Source organism: Neofelis nebulosa, chromosome 6, assembly GCF_028018385.1.
Source record: "Neofelis nebulosa isolate mNeoNeb1 chromosome 6, mNeoNeb1.pri, whole genome shotgun sequence".
In the NCBI taxonomy this organism is placed as follows: Eukaryota; Metazoa; Chordata; class Mammalia; order Carnivora; family Felidae; genus Neofelis; species Neofelis nebulosa.
Genome location: NC_080787.1, coordinates 43,908,464 through 43,928,418, shown reverse-complemented (window position 1 = coordinate 43,928,418; position 19,955 = coordinate 43,908,464). Strand labels below are relative to the sequence as shown.

General features: G+C 48.5%; 1 protein-coding gene across 16 annotated transcripts in view; it reads left to right on the top strand.

Moving 5' to 3' along the window:
• TRERF1 (transcriptional regulating factor 1) overlaps nucleotides 1–19,955 on the top strand; it is a 228,946-nt gene that overhangs the window by 158,790 nt on the left and 50,201 nt on the right. The gene's annotated exons all lie outside the window — the stretch shown is intronic.

Genomic DNA, 19,955 nt, shown 5'->3' with positions numbered 1-19,955 from the left:
GTAGAGCCAGGGAAATTTGGGTGAAGGAATCTCTGGAAGAATGGCATTGGAAGGACCATCACTCCGTGGTCTGGGACTCCCAAGACATCCCAGACAGGCTCCTGTCCCACATAGGGTCGTAAGGGGTCTTAGAAGATCACCCAGGCCAATTCCTAACCAGTGTTGAGCAGTGAATTATTGGAAAACTCTTCCTGGTTTGGGACAAATTCTTCTCTGTAATTCCTGTCTGCCCTTCTCTGCTCTGCCATTTGGAACCACAAAGACTGGACTTCCAGAAACTCTTCCATGTGACCCTCTTCACATTTGAAGATGGCTGTCATGACTTTGCTTTCCTTGCTTGTATCCATTCCCCCTAGAGATTGGCACCACTCACCTTGTCCTCTTGTCCCTCTCCATGTTGGAAAGGGCCCCCGTGTTGGCCCTGCCACTCGCCAGCCTGTGCCGTACTCAACGGGGAAGCCTCCGTTCATCATTCTTTTTCACTCCATTTAAAGAGCCTCCTCTGGGGGAAGGGAAGAAAAAATAATATGAAAACGGGGAGAGGGACAAAACAGAAGAGATCCTTAAATACAGAGAACAAACTGAGGGCTGCTGGAAGGGCTGTGGGTGGGGGGATGAGCTAAATTGGCAAGGGGCATTAAGGAAGACACTTGTTGGGATGAGCACTGGGTGTTACACATAGGGGATGAGTCACTGGAATCTACTCCTGAAATCATTATAACACTATATGCTAACTTAACTTGGATGTAAATTTTAAAAATAAATAAAATTAAAATTAAAAAAAAAAAGAGCCTCCTTTGGGACAGTCACTGTGCTAGACGTGAAGTACATCAAGACAGAATAGGTTTGGATCCTTGGAGAGAGTTTGAAATAAGCATTGAACCCCTTCTGTGTGCTCCTTTTTTATAGATTATCTCTTTTCAACTTTTTTCTCAAATGTTCCATGAGTGCTTGAAAAACCTGTGTATTCTATAATTAGTGGATATAGTTTTCTGTATATGATCATCAAAATAAATTAGTCTGTTATACTTTTCAGATCATCTATAATACGTCCTATTTTTGTCCAGTGACTCTATCGATTATCGATATTATCTTAAAAATCTCCCATTGGATCTGTCAGTTTCTCCTTGTAGTGCTGAAATTTTTGTTTTACATGTTTTAAGGCAGTGCTGTTTAGAATCAGTGTGTGTTATTGGTGAATTCAGATACGTTTGTACCACCTTTGTATACTTGCAACTTTTTCTGCTCTTCTAGATTGAGGTGTTTTTCTCCCTCATTCCATTTTCCATCGTCTTATTTGGAAGTTGTACACTCTGATCTTTCAGTATTTACTCCAGCTGTTATAACTGGCGTACTTACCGAAGGCTAAAATTAATCTGGGTCTTTATCTTCCTCCCCAACAATGCAAGAACCAGACAGTAGTTCAATTCTAGTTCGATGCCTCTCCCAATTTATATACAATTATTTTATTATTTTTTAACATCTTATATAGTTTTGAGAGACAGAGCGAGACAGAGCACGAGTCGGGGAGGGGCAGAGAGAGGCAGAAACACAGAATCTAAAGCAGGCCCCAGAGGCTCTGAGTTGTCAGCACAGAGCCTGACGCAGGCCTCAAACTCACGGACCGTGAGATCATGACCTGAGCCGAAGTCCGACGCTTAACTGACTGAGCCACCCAGGCTCCCCTACAATTATTTAAAAAAAAAATTTTTTTTTTAATGGTTATTTATTTTGGGGAGAGAGAGAGACAGAGTGTGAGCAGGGAGGGGCAGACAGAGGGAGACACAGAATCTGAAGCAGGCTCCAGGTGCTGAGCTGTCAGTGCAGAGCCCGAAGCACGGCTCGAACCCATGAACTGAAAAATCATGATCCGAGCCGAAGTTGGGTGCTCAACCAACTAAGCCACCCAGGTGCCCCTATACAATTATTATGCTGTGTTTTCATCCTGTCCTGGTTTTTTCCCCTACCAGTCAGACATCGTTGTTTTATATAGTAAGTGTTGATACGGATGTACCTACATACTTATCATTATCTTTTCTTACCCTTATTTCATGAATCTGAGGTCATTTTCCTTCTGCATGAAATAAATACTTCAGCATCAGCCTTTAGTGAGAGCCTGTTGGTTGTAAATTCTCAAAGATTTTTTCCAGTTTGCTTTGGTTTTGGGGCTTTTGTTGGCTTGAAAATAAATGTCTTTATTTTGCTCTCCATTTTGAGAGGTAGCTTTACTGAATATATTCTCTTAGGTCATTGAGGCCGTTATTTCATTGCTTCTGGCCTTGAGATTGCTGTTGAGAAAGTCGGCCTTCAGTGTAATTGCTGTTCCTTTACAAGTGACCTGGCATTTCTTTCTGGCTGGGTTAAAAACAACGGTTTTTGTCTGTCTGTTTGGTTTTGGTTTTAATAGTCCTGGAAATTTCTCACCTTTCATTTATTTGAATATTGCCTCTTTTCTGTTCCCTCTGATACCTTCTTCTGAAACTCCTATTAGACTTATGTTAGGCCTTCTCACTCTGTTCTCTGTATCTTTTTTTTTTTTTTAACATTTATTTATTTTTGAGAGAGAGAGCGTGAGTGGGGAGGGGCAGAGAGAGAGGGAGACCCGGAATCTGAAGCAGGCTCTGTGCTGACAGCTCAGAGGCAGACATCGGACTCACAAACCGTGAGATCATGACCTGAGCCAAAGTTGGATGCCCAACTGACTTGAGCCACCCAGGCACCCCTGCTCTCTGTATCTCTTAACCTCTCTTTTTCTCTGGGCTGAACTCAATAATTACTTCAAATCTGCCTTCCATCCAACTCCTGTATTCTGTGATTCAAATGCTGTTTAATCCACCCACTGATTGCATCCAGTTTCTTTTTGATACTTTTATTTATTGTTTCTAGAAGTTCTGGCTCATTATACTTCAGATCTACTTGGTGATTTTTTTCCTAGTCTCCTATTTCCTGCTCATGTTTGCAAACTTCTTTTTTTATTTCTTTAATTTATTCAGGTAGCTATTTGGACATCGTAACATTTCGTGTCTGGTAATTCCAGAGACTCTGAAATGCTTGCGGATCTAGTTCTGCTGATTAGTACTCATGGTGCCTTGTTTCCTGTGCACTGCTCATTTTCCTTGCAACTTGAAGAATTTCTTGAGGTATTCGTTGATGTTGACTTTTCCAGAGAGAATTTGTATTAATTTCTGCTAATTGCTGGCAGGGCACTAACATCCAGAAATCACTTTAAATTGATTTTCTGCCGAAGACTTCTCTAGCTACATAAGCAGCATCAATTCAAACTCCAAACCTGTGTGAGGTCCAGCTTGTGGTTACAGATTTCCAGGAGAGATCTGTCTCCCATTCTACCAGCCCAAGGTCAGGTTTCCTTGCAGTCCCCTTCTGTGTTGTACATTTATTTCTTATTCCCTGAGGGTGAGGCCTTCCACCCCAACTTTATGGAGGAACTAGGTTTTTTTCTTCTGGCCCCTGAGCCCTGTGCAGCTCTCCTGGCAAACATAGAATCTCTAGGGTTCGACAGGAACCCTCAGGGCAAAAGTCAGCTTTGCTGCTAGCCCACTTCTGAGGGTTGCTGCTTTGGGTTTGTTTTTGGTCTTTGAAGAATCCTTCCATTAGCACAGCTCGGTGATGTGTATACATTTCTTCTGTTTTACATTTTATCCAGCATGTCAATTGTTTCGACAGGGAAGGTCAAGAGGGCATCTGGACTGCCATATTGCCAGAAAGTATATCTTCTTTCTTCTCCACCATAGCTCTGAGGGGCAGCAGCTACTAGTCCTTGTTCACAGAAGAGTGAACCAAGGCTCAGAGAGGGCACATAACTGGCTGCAGTCACAGGGCTAACAGGTGATGCATTGTGAGGTATGTCCTCTCCTGTCCCCCTTTCCCACTTCCCCTCTCCCCAAGGTAACTGTTGACCATTTTTGGTGGATGAACTTTATGCTCACAAGGGATAAGGAGTCCCTACCAGAATGCTTTAAATAGCTGAACAGCTTTGGGAAATTTGTTTACGAATCTATTGTTTATCTTCCTTAAGAGAGGAAATGGCTTCTGCATATTTTGTGGCCTATTTCTCCAGCAGTCACCAGCAACTTTCCCGCTTCACTCCCACTCCTCAAAGGCCTCCTGGCTCCAGTGCCAGACACATGTGCGTCTCCTCCAAATCTCAGCTTCCTCTCCTCTGCATGCCACTCTCTCCTTCCCAGTCTCCTCCCTCCTCTTCCCCTGCCCCCACCCTTTCTGCTGTCGGCTTTTCCGTCTCTTGGTATGTGCCGTTCGTTTGTTGGAGGAGAGGCCACAGAGCACAGTGGGTAGGCTTTTTGAGCTTTGGGGGTAGGGAGAAAGAGCTGAGTTTGAACCTCACTCTGTCACTTACTAGCTCGGGGTCTCTGAGCTTCAGTTTCTTCATCTGTAACGGGGACAATAGACCGACCTATTTAAGGACTAAGTAAGACTGTGCACGTTGAGCTGGTGACAGGAACTTGAAGCATCTCAGCACTGAGTCTGTGGTAGTCGATGTTATTATAACTGAGACAGACCCCTTCAAGGCCCGAGCTTTTGTTCAGTGGTACTTTTAAGTTGACAAAAGCTGGTTTACGAAACATGATGAAAATGGAGGCAGAAATCTAGGGGCAGTGTGGGATTCCCAGCTTCACCATTATGTTCTTCAAACTGGGGTATTTTTTAAAGAAAGTTTGAGGGAAAACAGAGCCTACACTGGTCTGGCCAGTATTTGCAGAGGATATAAACCAAGGGTTCTGGAAGTGAGATACTCAAGAATCTCGGTCCTTCCTCCAAGATGTGCCCTCGGTCATGGAACCGTGAGGGGGCTGGGGCCTCATGACACTTTTCCCTTGTGGACTGGGGACTTTTCCTTTGTGGACCCCCCAGATCAAGGGATGGCACAACCAATCCACTGGACACATGTCCAGCGAGGGTGAGAGAGAGGTGGCCCTCACTGTCCATTTTACCTTCATCCTTATAGCTGGCGTGACGCTTTATTTCACACACGCCCTTCTATTAAGTGGCTTTATATCACTCTCAGATTTATATCGCTTCCTGATTTGAGATCTGTCAGGCAATGACTTTATTCAGCGTCTGCTATTCATAGTGACCGTAGGCTTTATACAGTAGGCAAGTGGCATAAAAAAAAAAAATGCATAGAGTTGGTGGGACCCTAAAACTACTCTAAAAAATAGAGTCTATTAATTTGAAAAGACTTTATGACCAAAAACAGACATAACGGATAAACCATCTTCATGAGATTAAGTGTTGGGTGTACAGAATGGGTTGCCGTAGGGGGACAGCACTGTATCCTGTTGAGTGGCCAAGGAAGGCTGGAGCAGGCAGACTGGAGCTGGCCCGATGGGGCAGGTAGAGTGAGGCAGCTGGGTGTAGAAAAGGTGTGAACCAACGTGAACAGAGATGGGTGTTCTCATGAGCCAGTGAGACTCAGTGCGGTGCTTCTGGCCGGCTCCTCTCGGAGAGCCACTAGCATATCAAAAGCCCTGAGAAGTCCTGCAGTCAATGTTGACTGTGTTTCACCAAGCTTCCCAAGTGTGTTTGACCAGTCGTGGCCAGTGAACATGGTGGTCTTGGGTGGATTAGCATTTGGCTTCTGTCTCACTAACAAATGCTTCAGTTGACTCTAGGTCCTCAGCTCACTGTTGTAAAACAGTGATTGGCAACTTTCTTTAAAAATGCAGTCTGTAAGTATCAGCGATTTACTTGGAGTCAACTACTTGTCTTCCTTTTCCAAGTGTTGCTCAACTATCTAGAAGGATGCAGGTTCTAGGAGCCTGAGCGCTGATGTTGCTATGGTTCTAGAGAGGGGCTTCTTTGTTCTCCACAACTCCCAAGATGATGTCCTAGATACACTCCACCCAGCTGAGGGGCCAGGCCGAACCCCACCCCTGCCTGCAAACCTCAAAGTCTATTAACAGCTCTCTCCCCATGATGACTCATGCTTCCTGTCCCTCCTCCATGCGAGTTACTCAGAGCCGTGAGCCAAGATTGATTACTTATGCCATCCAACCGTCTTTGCCCCGGGAGAGCTCAACTGGTAGATGAAATATTCTTCATTGGGTGACAACCCAGCCCAAGTTCTGTTTGTCAGCCCCGCACAGGGAAACAAGGGGTTTATTCTAGGTGCAGTCGTGGAGGCCGTTTTCCAGAACCAAGAAGTTCAACACATTATGTCCAACACATTATGTCTGGGGCTGTCTAGGAGTTTGGGGGGAGTTTGGGGAGCCAGGATTATTATGGATACAGAGACCAGAGGAGCCCCAGGCAAAGGACTCCTATGCTGGCAGGGGCACTAAAAGCCAATGGATAGATGATTTTTTTTTTTTTAATGTTTATTTATTTCTGAGAGAGAGAGAGAGAGAGCAGAGGAGGGACAGAGAGAGAGAGGGAGACACAAAATCCGAAGCAGGCTCCAGGCTCCGAGCTGTTAGCACAGAGCCCGATACCAGGCTCAAACTCACAGACTGCAAGATCATGACCTGAGCTGAAGTCAGATTCTTAACCACTGAGCCACCCAGGCGCCCCCAATGGATAGAGGTCTTAAACCGAGTCTTTAAGTGCTGCTCTGGAGATTGACATTAGTTCCTTCTCACTGTTGGGTAGGCTCCCCTTTAAAAATATTTTTAAAATCTTTATTATATTAGTTATATACATTCTGGGGTTTGTTTGTTTGTTTGTTGGGTTTTGTTTTTAATTAAAACCCTGAAGCTGGAGCTTAAGTCTGCTCAGGTACCCTCCCCCACTCACTCTCTTCCCTGTTCCTAAAGATGGCAGAACTGAGCCTGAAATCAGGCTCCCATCCTGGCTCCCATCGCTCTTTCCCCACCGTAGATTAGGATGCTTACGGGTAGTGTGAGGTGGTAGAAAACCCCACTGCCTCAGTATCCTGACTCAGGATTGTTGTGTGTCCCCGGGACCAGGCAGGGGCTAGCGAGGCTCAGCCATCTGAGCCTTCGCAGGTCAGAGCCGGAGGGACCTCCTTGCAGCCCATCAGGCCCAACCTCCTTGTTCTGCGGAAGCTGAGTCTGAGATGCAGGGAGGGGAAGTCATTTGCCCAACAAGGTCACAGGGCCAGTCTCCTTTTCTGTTTGGTCCGGGTTATCTTTATATTGGGTTTGCATTTCCTGAATACGCAGCAACCGAGTGGGGGGTGGGGGTGGAGGGCAGGGGAAGTGGGCTTAAAAGAACCCCGTCTGAGAATGTTTAAATTTCCTGTGAGTGTCCCATGAAGAGGGAGATAATCTATGTGCACATAATCAAACGGAGAGGGGAGACTTGGGTTAGGTCCAGAAGACCAACAATGGGGGGGAGGGGGGGAGGCGGGAAAGAAGGCAGACAAAATAGGAGCTATTGAGAGAAGGCTGGGACGCTTATCGATGGAATAGAAATAAATAGGAATTTGGGTTTTTTGCACTTTCATGATGCCTTCTTGTTAGTGTTTTTGGAGGACGTTCAAGTCACGTGGGTGCCCTAGTCTCATTTTAGTGGCAGTGGTTTTGTGGTCTCTGGGGACCCTTTGGCCTGGGACCAGAGGCCTCCGCTTTCGAGTCCCTCGGGTTTTCTCATACTGGCATGGGGGATCCTTTGGAAATCTCTTCCTCCACAGCTTAGCTCAGAATGGGAATGCGGCCTCCTGCGGGGCCTGCCTCACAGAAAAATAATGGATGTGAGAGTGCCCTCCACACACTGAAGCTTAGGTTGGCCTCGTTTTTCCTTCTCGAACACCTGCCTTGGCATGAGCTCTGAGAGAGTTTGGTGCTTCCGCTGGGGAAGCTTTCATTTTCCCACCGGATCAGGTGGCAGATGTGGGCCACCGAAGCCACCCCGGGCCTGCTTCCCTGGGACAGCCCCGCCACACAGTGTGTCCCAACTTCCTTAAAGGGACCGTTGTTGAGGCTGGCCCAGAGGCTGTGACTAAAAGTAAGGAAACTGCAGCTAGGGACAGAGTTACTGACGGTTTCCAGGAATCTGAGAGCTGGGGGCCCTCTTGAAACAGGAAAGGAAGTAGACTGTCTCCTTATCTGGTATCATGGCAGGAATGAAATGACTCTTTATGGGTAACAGGTACACCCTTTCTTCTTTAATGATACCCATAGATATTGTTAAGCTTTAGATGGCCACTAAATAATTACTTCTCTTTTCTTCTTGGGGTCTTGAACTGCTTGAGGGCTAGACCCCAGAGAGCAGGGCACCTCCTTCATTACCAGTAACCACATGGGAGGACTTGGACTGAGTCAGAGTCCCTCTCAGGTACCTCCTGAGTTTCACTGACCCATGGGGGGCCGAAGGCCTGTCTTGCAGGGGCACACCTGGCCCAGAAATCTTCCCTCAACAATGAGCAAGTCATGTGAGCAATTACATTCTTCAGTTTATTTCTCTGCCTAGTGCATGACGTGCTAAAACGCAAGGTAAGGCTCAGTTTGTGGATTCGAGCCCCGCGTCGGGCTCTGTGCTGACAGCTCAGAGCCTGGAGCCTGCTTCGGATTCTGTGTCTCCCTCTCTCTCTGCCCCTGCCCTGCTCACACTCTGTCTCTCTCTCTCTCTCTCTCAGAAATAAACAAACTTTAAAAAAAAATTTTTTTAAACGCAAGGTGAGGCTTTCCATGGTGTCTCCCCATCTTCATTAGGGATGAAGGTGAATGAACCCGGATGCAGTGGGTAGTGGGGTAAATACGGTTGTTAGTCCCTGCACCAGAGGGCCCCAGACTGCGGAGGTTTTCCAGGGGACGGTTCATACAGTGTTTCTCTCTTCCTTATCGTGTCCACTTCTGGCAGCTTCTGCCCCTGAGCACCAATCTGCTAAGTGAAACAAAGGGAGGGCTCAGGGTTGCCCAGGAAACGAATAACCACACCAATTCAATCCTGACTGAGTCATTGGGCCCGATCTAAACTGTACCCAAGTCATAACAAAACAACAGGAACCCCACCCCAGGTGGTGAGCCTCCGTGAGTCCTCACTGGGTGCCATGCATGTCCCGTACGTTCTCTTGGTTTAATCTTCACCAAAAAACTAGAACAGTAGGTATTGTTATCCCTCTTTTACAGATGTCGAAACTTAACCTGCTCCTCACCGCCCCCCCCCCCCCCCGCCAAAAAAAAATAAAAAATAAAAAAAGACAAGATCAACCTGCTGGGTCTGGGTTCTTACTTTGCCAGTGGGAGCTTAGGATTTGAACTCTGGTCTTCTGACTGCAGAACAGCGGTCTCGGCATTTCTGTGAGGAAACTGCCTGCCATTTGTGTCTCTCCAGGGAGAAGTTCCTGAGGAGTAAAAAAAAAATTTCCGGATAGCTGGAGCTTATCCCTTTCGGACTCGAAATAGGTTTTTTTGTTGTAAAGTGCATCAGCTTCTTTTCCAGCACTTCCGAGCTCATGGCTATGTGCTGGAGGGTTGAAGGTTGCTAAGTGCTGGTGGCCAGATTCCCAGGGCATGTCTGTACTGTGGTAAAACTGGCTTTGACCCTCGGGAAGTCAAAGAGAAAGCCGGACGGCTCCAACTAGGGAAGTAGCTTCATGCTAATCAGATCTGTGATGGGGAACCAGGGACACTGCAGAAGATCACAGGAAGCCTCATCCTTGGGCGTCAGAGGGCTGGAGGCCCAGACCTTTGTCACTAATTGTGTGACCTGGGGCAGATTATCCCCTCCATATTAATCCCCTCGTCTTTTAAATAGGGAAAACACTTCTAACCTCACAGGTTTGTTGTGAGGACAAAACAAAATTGTTGTGAGGACCAAACAAAATTGTGGACAAAAATACATGTCTGTGCTTTGTTCACTGCTTTCCAGAATGCACACCCTCCTGTGAACTCCTTGATGTCCCTGTCACAGACTCCACATTGGAGCCCAGATGATCTGTGGCTGTGGACCAGGGGACCCGTCTGCTCTGAGCTCTACAGATGCCTGCAAACACGCCCCATGGTCATCAGGCCAGGCCACTCTGTATCTCAGCATTGACCTCATCCCAGGGCTGTCAAAGAAATGGAACCACGAGCTTCTTATTTTATTTGGGGGGGGGGGGGGGGGGGGGAAACAAGGAAAAGAGAAAAATTGATTTTCTTTAACCTGTAGCTTTTTTTCCTTTCTACCCTCCTTGCTGTGAGTGGAATTGCCACTTCATTTTTTTTTTTAATTTAAAAAAATGATGTTCTGGGTGATGGAGCATAATATTTAGACATGTTGAACTGACAGCTGATGGGTGTGTTATTAATACACTATCACCATAAATCATGTTGCAAGGGTTGGTGGGGAGGAGATTTGTGTATAAATGTGTGTGAGCTCACACGGTTGGATGATTTAACGTAACTGGGGGGGGGGGGGGCGGGTCCAGTGACCCTTATCAAAAGCAGCTCTTGGGAAGGTTAGCCGTGGGACATGGTCTGCTCTTCAGAGAAGGATTCCTTTGTGAATTGAGGGGGTCTTCTCCATGTTATCCTGTAGGAACAGAAGTTCTCCCCTTCCCCCCCACCCTGTCTCCCTCTCTCATGTCCTTAGTGCCCATGGGTACCACATATTATGCTGGTCCCTGAAGACGGAGTTGATGAGGCACTCCTTAGGGGCGCCTGGGTGACTCAGTTGGCTAAGTGTCCAACTTCCGCTCGGGCACGATTTCACGGTTTGTGAGTTCAAGCCCCGCTCTGCGCTCTCGCAGAACTCACAGACCTCCCAGCCTGGGAGCCGTCGGTCCGGCCGCCTCAGTGGCAGCTTCTGTTGTAGGTCTCAAAACAAAACTGAACTCTCACAGTACTCCCCATCTTCACAGGTGCAAACCTGACATCTGGGCGCCATCCTGACACCTCCCCCCCCCGACCCCCCTGTACCCATCCATCACTAAGTTCTGTCACGTTCACCCGCAAATACCCCTCTGTCACTACTCACATCCGAGCTGCCTGGCCTGGACCACCATAGAACTAGGTCCCCCCTGTATCCCCACTCACCCATCTCCAGTCCACATCTGCTCCACAGATCCACAAACTGTGGTCCGTGGGCCAAATCCGCCGCTGTCTGATTTTGTATGGCCCATGAGCTCAAAATGCTTTATATACATGAACACTTGATGATACGGGAACACTGGCTTTGAACCCCAATTAAGCAAAATGTTATCCCTCCAAAAAATCTTTCTGTTCTCCCCTTTAACAGATCTCTATTACAAAAAAAAAAAGTACTCCATTATTAGTATGTTTTCAGCTTCCTTGAAAAATTTGTAGAAATTTATATATCCTTTATCACATAGGTGTCTACATCATAGCCTTGGTTTTGCCATCTGGCTGCAACACCAAGAATATCTTCTGTCTGGCCCTTTACTTTGAAAAACTCTGTTGACTTCTGGTCTACACTTCTGTTCTTTTCAAGATGGAAATCTGGTGAGTCACACATGCTTGGACGACACACACACAAACACGCACTGCTGAAACTACTTTTATGGTCCCCCATTACTTTTAGGATAAAGATAAAACTCCTTACCCTCAAGAATCTTGGGTGGTCTGGCCCTTGCCCGGCTTCCAGTTTTATCACCATGACCCTTGATCCCGCATTTCAGCCACCCTGGCCCTTTTGTTGTTGTTGTTGCTTCTGTCTACCGTGTTCCCACCTGCCACAGGACCTTTGCCCATACTGCTCTTGACTGTATGGAACGTGGCAGTTCACATCATTTCCACACCCTTCTCGTCTTTCACATTGCAGCCTCACTGTGACTTCCTCAGAGGATCCTTCCCAGACCTCTCTGCTGAGGTCACGGCCCGTTATTATAGCCATCCATCACATCCATCACAGTCACAGAGTTACATTTTTCTGTGTCTGACACTGCCTCTCCAGACTGCAGGCCCCATGAGAGCTGACACCAAGTTGTGTTAGCCACCCCCTGTTCTGTATAGTATATAGTAGGCACTCAATAAATTTTTTGTTATAATGCATGGCTGAGAGTCAGGGGAAGTTTTCATAAAAGATGTTAAGTCTGAGCAGGAACTTGTAGTCTGAGAAGGTGGAAGATGAGAGAAAGTGATTTCAGGCAGAGGGACCAGTATTCTGGAAGCTCAGAGTAGCTCCATAGGTCTGGTGCTCAGGATGTGTATGAGTGAATGGATGGGCAAATCGTTGCACAGGTAGGTGAGCCCAAATTGTGAGGGCCCCGTGTGCCAGGCTGAGCTGTTGGGAATCTTCTCCTGTTGACCAGGGGGATGCTGGACATTTCGGGCAGAGGGGTGGCGTGGACAGGACTCCTGGGGGGTAAGTGGGCTGGAGGGAGCGAGGCCAGCCATGACTTGGCAGGGGAGTGACAGGAGAAGATGGTCAGGCAAGGCCATGGAAGAGAGGCCAACAGGAATTGATAACCTATTGGAAGTAAGGGGATACTGGGCTCTTGGGGGTCCCAGGTTTCTGATTCAGGCCCTTCTGGTACTTAAGACGAGTAAAAAGAGTTGGGGCAAGGGTAGAGGGGTGAAAGTTCATGCGGGGCCCAGGAAGCAGAGGGAGTAAATGCCTCCAATCTCCATTTTCTCTGCAAAACAGAGTCAGAGTCAACTGCTGAGACAAAGGCCTTTTGGGTTCAGGTCACGGACCTTGGCGCTTTGCCCCTGTTGCCAGCGGGGTGGGGGGGGGGGTGCCACCTCTCCCCCAAAAGGGGATTCTCCTCAGCCAGGAGCAGCGGGGGGGCGCTCAGACTGAGGATTTATGTCCCAAATAGCTTCTCTGCGGGTTAGTAGGGCACTCCAGGAGATTTTATAGACCTGCCTTTCCTCTACCTTCAAACGTGATGGCTACATGTCCTCTGTCAGAAATCCTACCTTGAAGGCCTTTGAAAAAGGCATCTGGCTTCCAGAAACTGTTCCCCGAGGGACTACCTCACCCCTCTGAGCACCATGAGGACCAGCCCTCTGCCCCCAGAGAGTCTGTCTGACCCGTGGACAGAGCTGACATGTAAAATGCACAAAGAATAATGCACAAAGGTGTGGTTCAGCGACATACTGCATTTTTATGGTTCCCAAGGCACATTCACACACAGGTGATGCACTCTACAACGACCTTCACCTAATGATTGGCACCTGCCCTTCTCCCCCGCCCCCCAGACCACCCACACGGCCCCCTCCCTCACAGGTGTGGTTGGGGCCACACGGGCACCTGCTTCCAACAGTTGTACTCAGTTCCGTAACCGCGTAGATGAAATGTGACGTGAGCTGATGACCTCTGAAAGCCAAAAAGAAATAGAAATGCGGTTTCTGTGAAAAGGCAAGTGAACGCTTTAGGAAGAATTTATAAAAGCAAGCCACCCAAAGAAAACCCCTGCTCAGGTGTGTGCACGACAACTGCTGGAGACCCGCGCTAGGTGGAGAAAGAAAACGCGTCTGTTAGAGGAGTCTGCACCATGGCTCCTTGACTGGCGTCCTCAGTTTTCAGCTCCTTTTTACAGACACCGGACTAGAAAGTGACAGGTTATGCACGCATCCCGGGGTGATTTATGCAGAAAAGACAAATGCAGAGCTCTCGTCCACAGATCCACACCCAAAGGCCTGGACCCCACCTCAAAAGATTAGTAAGATATTTGCGTTTGAAGTTAACATAAAATTTTAAGGGGCACCTGGGTGGTTCGGTCGGTTGAGTGTCCGACTTCAGCTCAGGTCATGATCTCACACTCCGTGAGTTCGAGCCCCACATCAGGCTCTGTGCTGACAGCTCAGAGCCTGGAGCCCGCTTCAGATTCTGTGTCTCCCCCTTTCTCTGCCCCACCCCTGCTCTGTCTTTCTCTGTCTCAAAAATAAATAAAAACATTAAATAATTTTTTTAAAAAACCATAAAATTTTAAGGCATGAATGTAGGGCTTTGTAAGTGTCCGTGCAGGTTTTTCAGTGTTTTATTGTCTGTTTGTTTTTGAAGAGGTAATAGCTTCCCATGGTTTAGTAATTGAGAGAAATATAAAAAGTTATAAAATGAAGTCTCCTTCCCACTCTCTTCCCATTCAGCCCGGACACAGCCCCTCCCGTCCCTACCCCACCCCAAGTACAACTCTTACCGGTTTCTTGGATCCTTGCAGATTGTCTTGATGCCCAACAACCAGCCGTGAATATAAGTCGGGCCTCATGATTCATGGATTCCATGTTTGCAAAGTCTCCTACTCTCTCAAATTTATTTGCAACCCCCAAGTCCATACTCGCGGCACTTTCGAAGTCATTGGCGGACGTGCACAGAGCAGTGGAACATTTGATTTGCCCCACACGCATCCCCGGCTGAGGTTGACCTGCGTGGTGCATTGCCTTCCTGTTTCGGCTCTTGTGCTGCAAACAGGTGTCCTTTTCCCAGTCTGTTTGGTGCCACGTTTTTCACATTCTTGTGCTTCCTGTTGATTTCACTGTTTAAAATGGCCCCCAGGTGTGGTGCCGATGTGCTGTCCAGCGCTCCGAAGTGCAAGGAGGTTGCGTGTGGCTTATGGGGAAAATACTTATGAGATAAGCTTTATTTAAATAAGAATGAAAGTGCTGCCGGCTGTGAGTTCATTGTTTATGAATCAGTAATATATATATTAAATAAGGTAGCTTTGAACGGAAACACACATAAAACAAGGTTGTGATCAGAGGCTCACGGGAACCTAACCTCATATTTCTTCTGGAAGCAGTGGTACACTGTTCGCTCATGAGGTATTCGTGGTGACTTCACAGGACATATTACTGCTAATAATGAGGATCAACTATTTACATATATATATGTATATTCCTTTTTCTAAAATTTTTTTAATGTGTATTTTTGAGAGAGAGACAGAGTGTGAGCAGGGGAGGGTCAGAGAGAGAGAGAGAGAGAGAGAGGGAGACACAGAATCTGAAGCAGGCTCCAGGCTCCGAAAGCCCGACACAGAGCTTGAACTCACGAACCGCGAGATCGTGACCTGAGCTGAAGTCAGACACTTAACCGAGTGAGCCACCCAGGCGCCCCTATATGTATATTCTATTTTAATTTTGGAAAGCTTTCCATATCAGTTCACAGAGAGTTTCTTTGCTCTTTTTAACAGCCGCATAGTATTCCATTGTGTGGTTATTCCTTAATTATCTCTAATCAGTCCCTTAGTGATTGGCATTTGAGATGATGTCGATCTTTGGCTATTCAATACAATGCCACAGTGTGTATGCTTGTGTCTAGGTTGTTTGGATGTGTCCATCTGTTGTCTGTAACCAGCTTACTAGAAGGGGAATTCTGAACTCCTGGGTGTATATCCTGAAGAGAGTCTTGGAGAGATTCATAGGGGGCACATCAATGCTGTCACAGGGTGTCAGTGGGAGATGGGTAGGGTAGTGAAGTGTGATGGGTGCAGGTTCCCACCTGGGGGGGGTTGTGTGAGGGGCGTGTAAGGGACTTGGCACTGTGTGTGGCCCGAGGTCAGCATCACATGCGTGTTAGCTGTTATCTTTCTTTACCATTCTTCTTTATCTTTATCATTCTTCCTTCCCATCTGCCCGGTAGCGTTAGTCCAGCTCACCCGCATGGCATTGGGTGTCTGTCCTGCTGCCCTCCCATCAGCACCTCCCCGCAGTCGTCCTCCACCCGGGGCTGGAGGACACCTGGGCACTGTTGGGGACAATCTTATGCTGGCATCCGAGGCTTAACCCTGGGCCTCACCAGCTTCCTGGAAAGAGGAGTGTCTCCTTCACCTCCTGGTCCTTAGCCAGGCACACAGCACTCATGTTTGACAAACTTGTTTGCCGAATTCTGTGAACACTGAGTGGATCTGCTTTGGGCCCAACACTGGTCATGGCACAGTGGAGAAGGGAGGGCGAGACATAAAAATAGAGCTATTAAGACACAATTCTGCGCCTTTAGAACTTAAATTCTGGCCTTGGTTGGAAAATAGAATATCTGAGGTGACTCCCTGATGGAGTGATATTTCCAACAAGCAGAAGGATGCATGTCTGGGCCTGTAAATCCTCCCTCTGTGGTTTGGTTCTCACTCTCCCCGAGGCCCCCAGCCTTTAGGGGCTCTATTTCCACCCTCTGATTTCAGCCACAGGGGCCCCTGGGGGATGCCTCACGGCAGCGCCCTGGTCTTAGAGCAGCAAAGGGAAGTTGTCTGGGCAAGAATTTGAGACAGAGAGATAATGGCGGCCAATGACCAACTGGATATCGGACTTGGGCAAGTCCAGACAGGTTTTGGGGCTTCTCGGGGATATAAAGGATTACCAGAGGAGAGAGCAAATTCAGAAAAGGTAAGATACCCTCCTGATTCCCTGAGGCCTCTCAGTAGCCGTTTGGGTAGATGGAAACCAACCCTTGTGGCTTTCCACATCATCCACATTCCCACTGTTGACAGTGGGAATCTCGGGTGAGGGGGTTGTCGGGCATGTTCACTTCCAGCTTTATAATATTTGAATCCTTAGAAGCATCTATAAATTATAAATTGGGTGTCTGTCCTGCTGCCCTGGGTGTCTGTGCTGCTGCAACCTCCCTCAGCACAACAAAGAACAAAGGAGACATCTTGGGGCAGCAAGGCCACTGAGTCACATCTTGGTCAGGGGGCTACAGGGTGACAGGACGTTTGAGGTGGGCTCTGAGGCCCTGTGTCTGGCTTCACTGAGCAAACACCTACATGGTGCCAGGCGTGAGGCATAGGCTGGGTCCCAGGGCTGAGCAAGATGGGATTCCAGCTGCCCTCAGATCTGGAAAGGTGGGGGCGTGTGCCATGATGATGGGCCCAAATCCAATCCACGGGGGCCTGGCGGAGGGATCCACTCAGGAAGTGCCTCTGGGAAGGCCTCCAGCCCCTGACACAGAGGTCCCTCTAGCTTGTCCCACAATTCCCCCCAAAGTCTTAGAACTCCGAGACAGAAAGGGCCGTGCGGATGCTTGACTTAGCCCCCTTATCTTCCAAGTGAAGAGCCTAGGGGCCATGGCATTGCCCCAGGGTGGGGCTCTGTTGCTGCTGCTGTTTACAGAATGCCCAAACGTGGCACTGACGTCATAACCCATGGAACCTCCTGGAGACCAACAGACACCCCACGCACAAAGAACACTGAGGTGCAATTATTTTACATACAAGGGAGCATCACTTACTTTGTTTCCCAGTGAGCTGTAAGCTGTGTTCCACAAAGAAGTGTGTTTTCCCCAAGACCCCAACCCCATCTTTAAGACCTTGGGTGTCCAGGGACATTTGTTTCTTATATTCTGATGTCTTTGAAGACCTCAGACCAAAGCCAAGCCAGCTGCTCCATTTGGGAGCTGAACCCCTGTCCGACTGCGGCTCAGGTCACAATCTCATGATTCATGGGATTGAGCCCTGCATCAGGCTCTGTGCTGACAGCTCAGAGCCCAGAGACTCCCTCAGATTCTGTGTCTTCCTCTCTCTCTGCTCCTCCCCCACTCGTGCTCTGTCTCTCCCTCTCTCAAAAATAAACAAACATTAAAAAATTTAAAAATGGTAATAATAAGTCACCCTGAGGTCGGAGGCAAGGTAAAGGAGTCAGATCTACCCCCCAGATCTACCTACCTTCCAGCCCGTCTTCATCCCCTACACTCCCTATGGCTTCGTCAGAGCAGCTGGAGGGGAATCTTCCATTCTCCCAGCCCTGCCCTGCCCTACCCTACCCTGCCCTGCCCTGGACAGCTTCAGGGATGAGGATCCTTTCTTTGACTGTAGTCCCAAGTGTTGATTCACAAAAGCGGTGTCCTCGGTCCTCGGGGGCAGGAGTGGTGGATCCTCCCTGTGGCCCCAGGCCCGGACCCCTCCAGATGGACACCCTACAGAGATACACACCCCCGTCCCCAACAGCAAGGGTCTGCCCACTGTGCCTCATGGGCCCTGGTGGGAATGACCTCGCCCCTGCCCCCTTTGAGGTCCTCCTTTGCCTCCTCCTTGTGAAATTCCTTGGAGTCTTTAGGGAGCCCCGCCCCTGCCCCCTCCCCGCCCCAGACTGTGAGCTTAAAGCGCAGGTTTTCAGGTTTTGATCTCCCTTTAGCAGAGTCCTGGTGCAGGAGGTCCTTGGTGTGAGGTTGTCTGAAAGAACATAAAGGGCGGGCAGTGGCCATGAAGTCCCCAGTCCGCTCAGCTGTAGGCCTCTTGAGGCCAACGGCAATGACCTGGTCAAGTCTCCTGGCACAGGTAGGTCTTCAGTATGGTTGCTGGTTGATTCTGAAACTCTCCTAACAACTCCTTCTTAGGAGAACCTTGTAATTATGGAGTAGCCGGTGTTTGGGTCACTCAGCGACTCATGTGGGGATTGTTCAGGTGATTCCCCTGCCCCACCCTCTCTCTGCAGACCTCTTGGATGCGTCATCTGTCAACCTCCCTGTCACCAGGAGGGACCAGCTGTAGTTGGGAGGAGCCTTCCTGGAGGAAGGCAACCCGATTGGACCTCGTCCCTGGCATACCCCACCCAGAGCCTATTGTATCTCTCCCTTAAGACCTAAGGTGCCCTAAGTTTGGGGTCATTAAGTTTCCTACACTGCCTCCACGTGTCAGCTTCTCCCTGGGATGTAACTGACTTTATCTGTACTCATGTGAGGAATGTGGATCTCACTGGGTGCGAATAAGCAAGCCTCACTCTGGTCTCCCAGAGCAGCTACGTCCGGTGGTGCTGGGAGTCGGGAAGGGCTGGGCCACGTCAGTTCACATCAGCTGCCTCCTCCTCTCTTCACTTCTCTGTCCCAGAGGATGTAGACACCAGTGGTATCCAAGCTGGGTGCATTTGCCCCTGAACCGTTGTCAGTTTCACACCTTGAATGCTAATTAGATGCCGAACAGTTAGCAGCCTCTGCAAGTTGATAAAAGGTGAGGCAGGGATTTTACAGATCTTGTTTAGGCTTCCTCTAGAAAAACTTGGCTTAGTAGTAGTTCTGGATGTATAAACACATGGCCAAGGTCCAGGAAGGGCAAATGACTTGCCCACTTTCACACAGAGAGTCAGTGGAGCCAAAGCCCAGGTCTCCTTTTGGCTCCTCCTTTGCCCCTCTATCTAACTGCACCATATCATGTGGGGCTCCTGGCTGGCTCAGGCAGTAGAGCATGCGACTCTTGATCTTGGGGTTGTGAGTTCAAGCCCCACACTGGGTGTAGAGATTACTTAAAAAAATAAAAATAAAATCTTTAACTGTACCATATCATAGAGTCAATGCCCATATCCCTAATATCTCTACCCAGGCCTAGCCATTTGTGGAGGAGGGTGGTTTGAAGAACTATATACAGGAATATATCAACAAGGCATGCTCCAACCATAGCCGCCTCCTCCAGGAAGCCATCCTAGATTCCTTTGGTCCCTTATCTCCCCACATCCTCAGCATCCACATCCTCCATGCCAGCTGGGGTTGGACAGAAGGGGCCTGTGGCAGTCGCCACCAGGGGAAGACAGTGTTAATTCCCTGGTCGAGAACTACTGCTAGCCCAGAGGAGAGAGCAGTGACAGTGAGGACCAGAGAAACCCGCACACCAGAAAGTGAAATATCTCCAGTCACCATTTCCTGATGGAGAGCTGTCCGCAAGAAGCAAAATCCAGACTCCATTTTGCAGGTTCCCAGGCTGTGAATCAGGTTTCTTCCTCGTTCCTGGGCTTATTAGAGTGACAGTTGATGCCACAAGATGAGTCTGAAAGAAGGAGGAATAAGTGTCCCTTGGAGCCCAAAGGAAGTCTTGGAAGTCCTCCCACAGTGGAGAGTCAGCAGAGACCCAGGGCAAGGAGCAGCGGGCCACCAAGGAACAAGAGCAGGCCAGTCACTCTGAGAGGGGGGACGTTTCAGTGCTAATCACTGTCGTTGGCAGAACTCGTCCGTGGTAATTGGGTTATAGGATTATAAAATACCCACCGGCTTTATTCAGAAGACTAATTAGAAAGTATTTAGAACAACAGCGTTGCTGTAACGGAGACCATGAACCATGGCCCACGTCTTGGAGAGCTGCCCTTGGCCTCTGCCTCCTTGGGGAGCTGGGGAGAGAGCTGGATTGAGGAGAATCCCAGGAGAATCCAAAT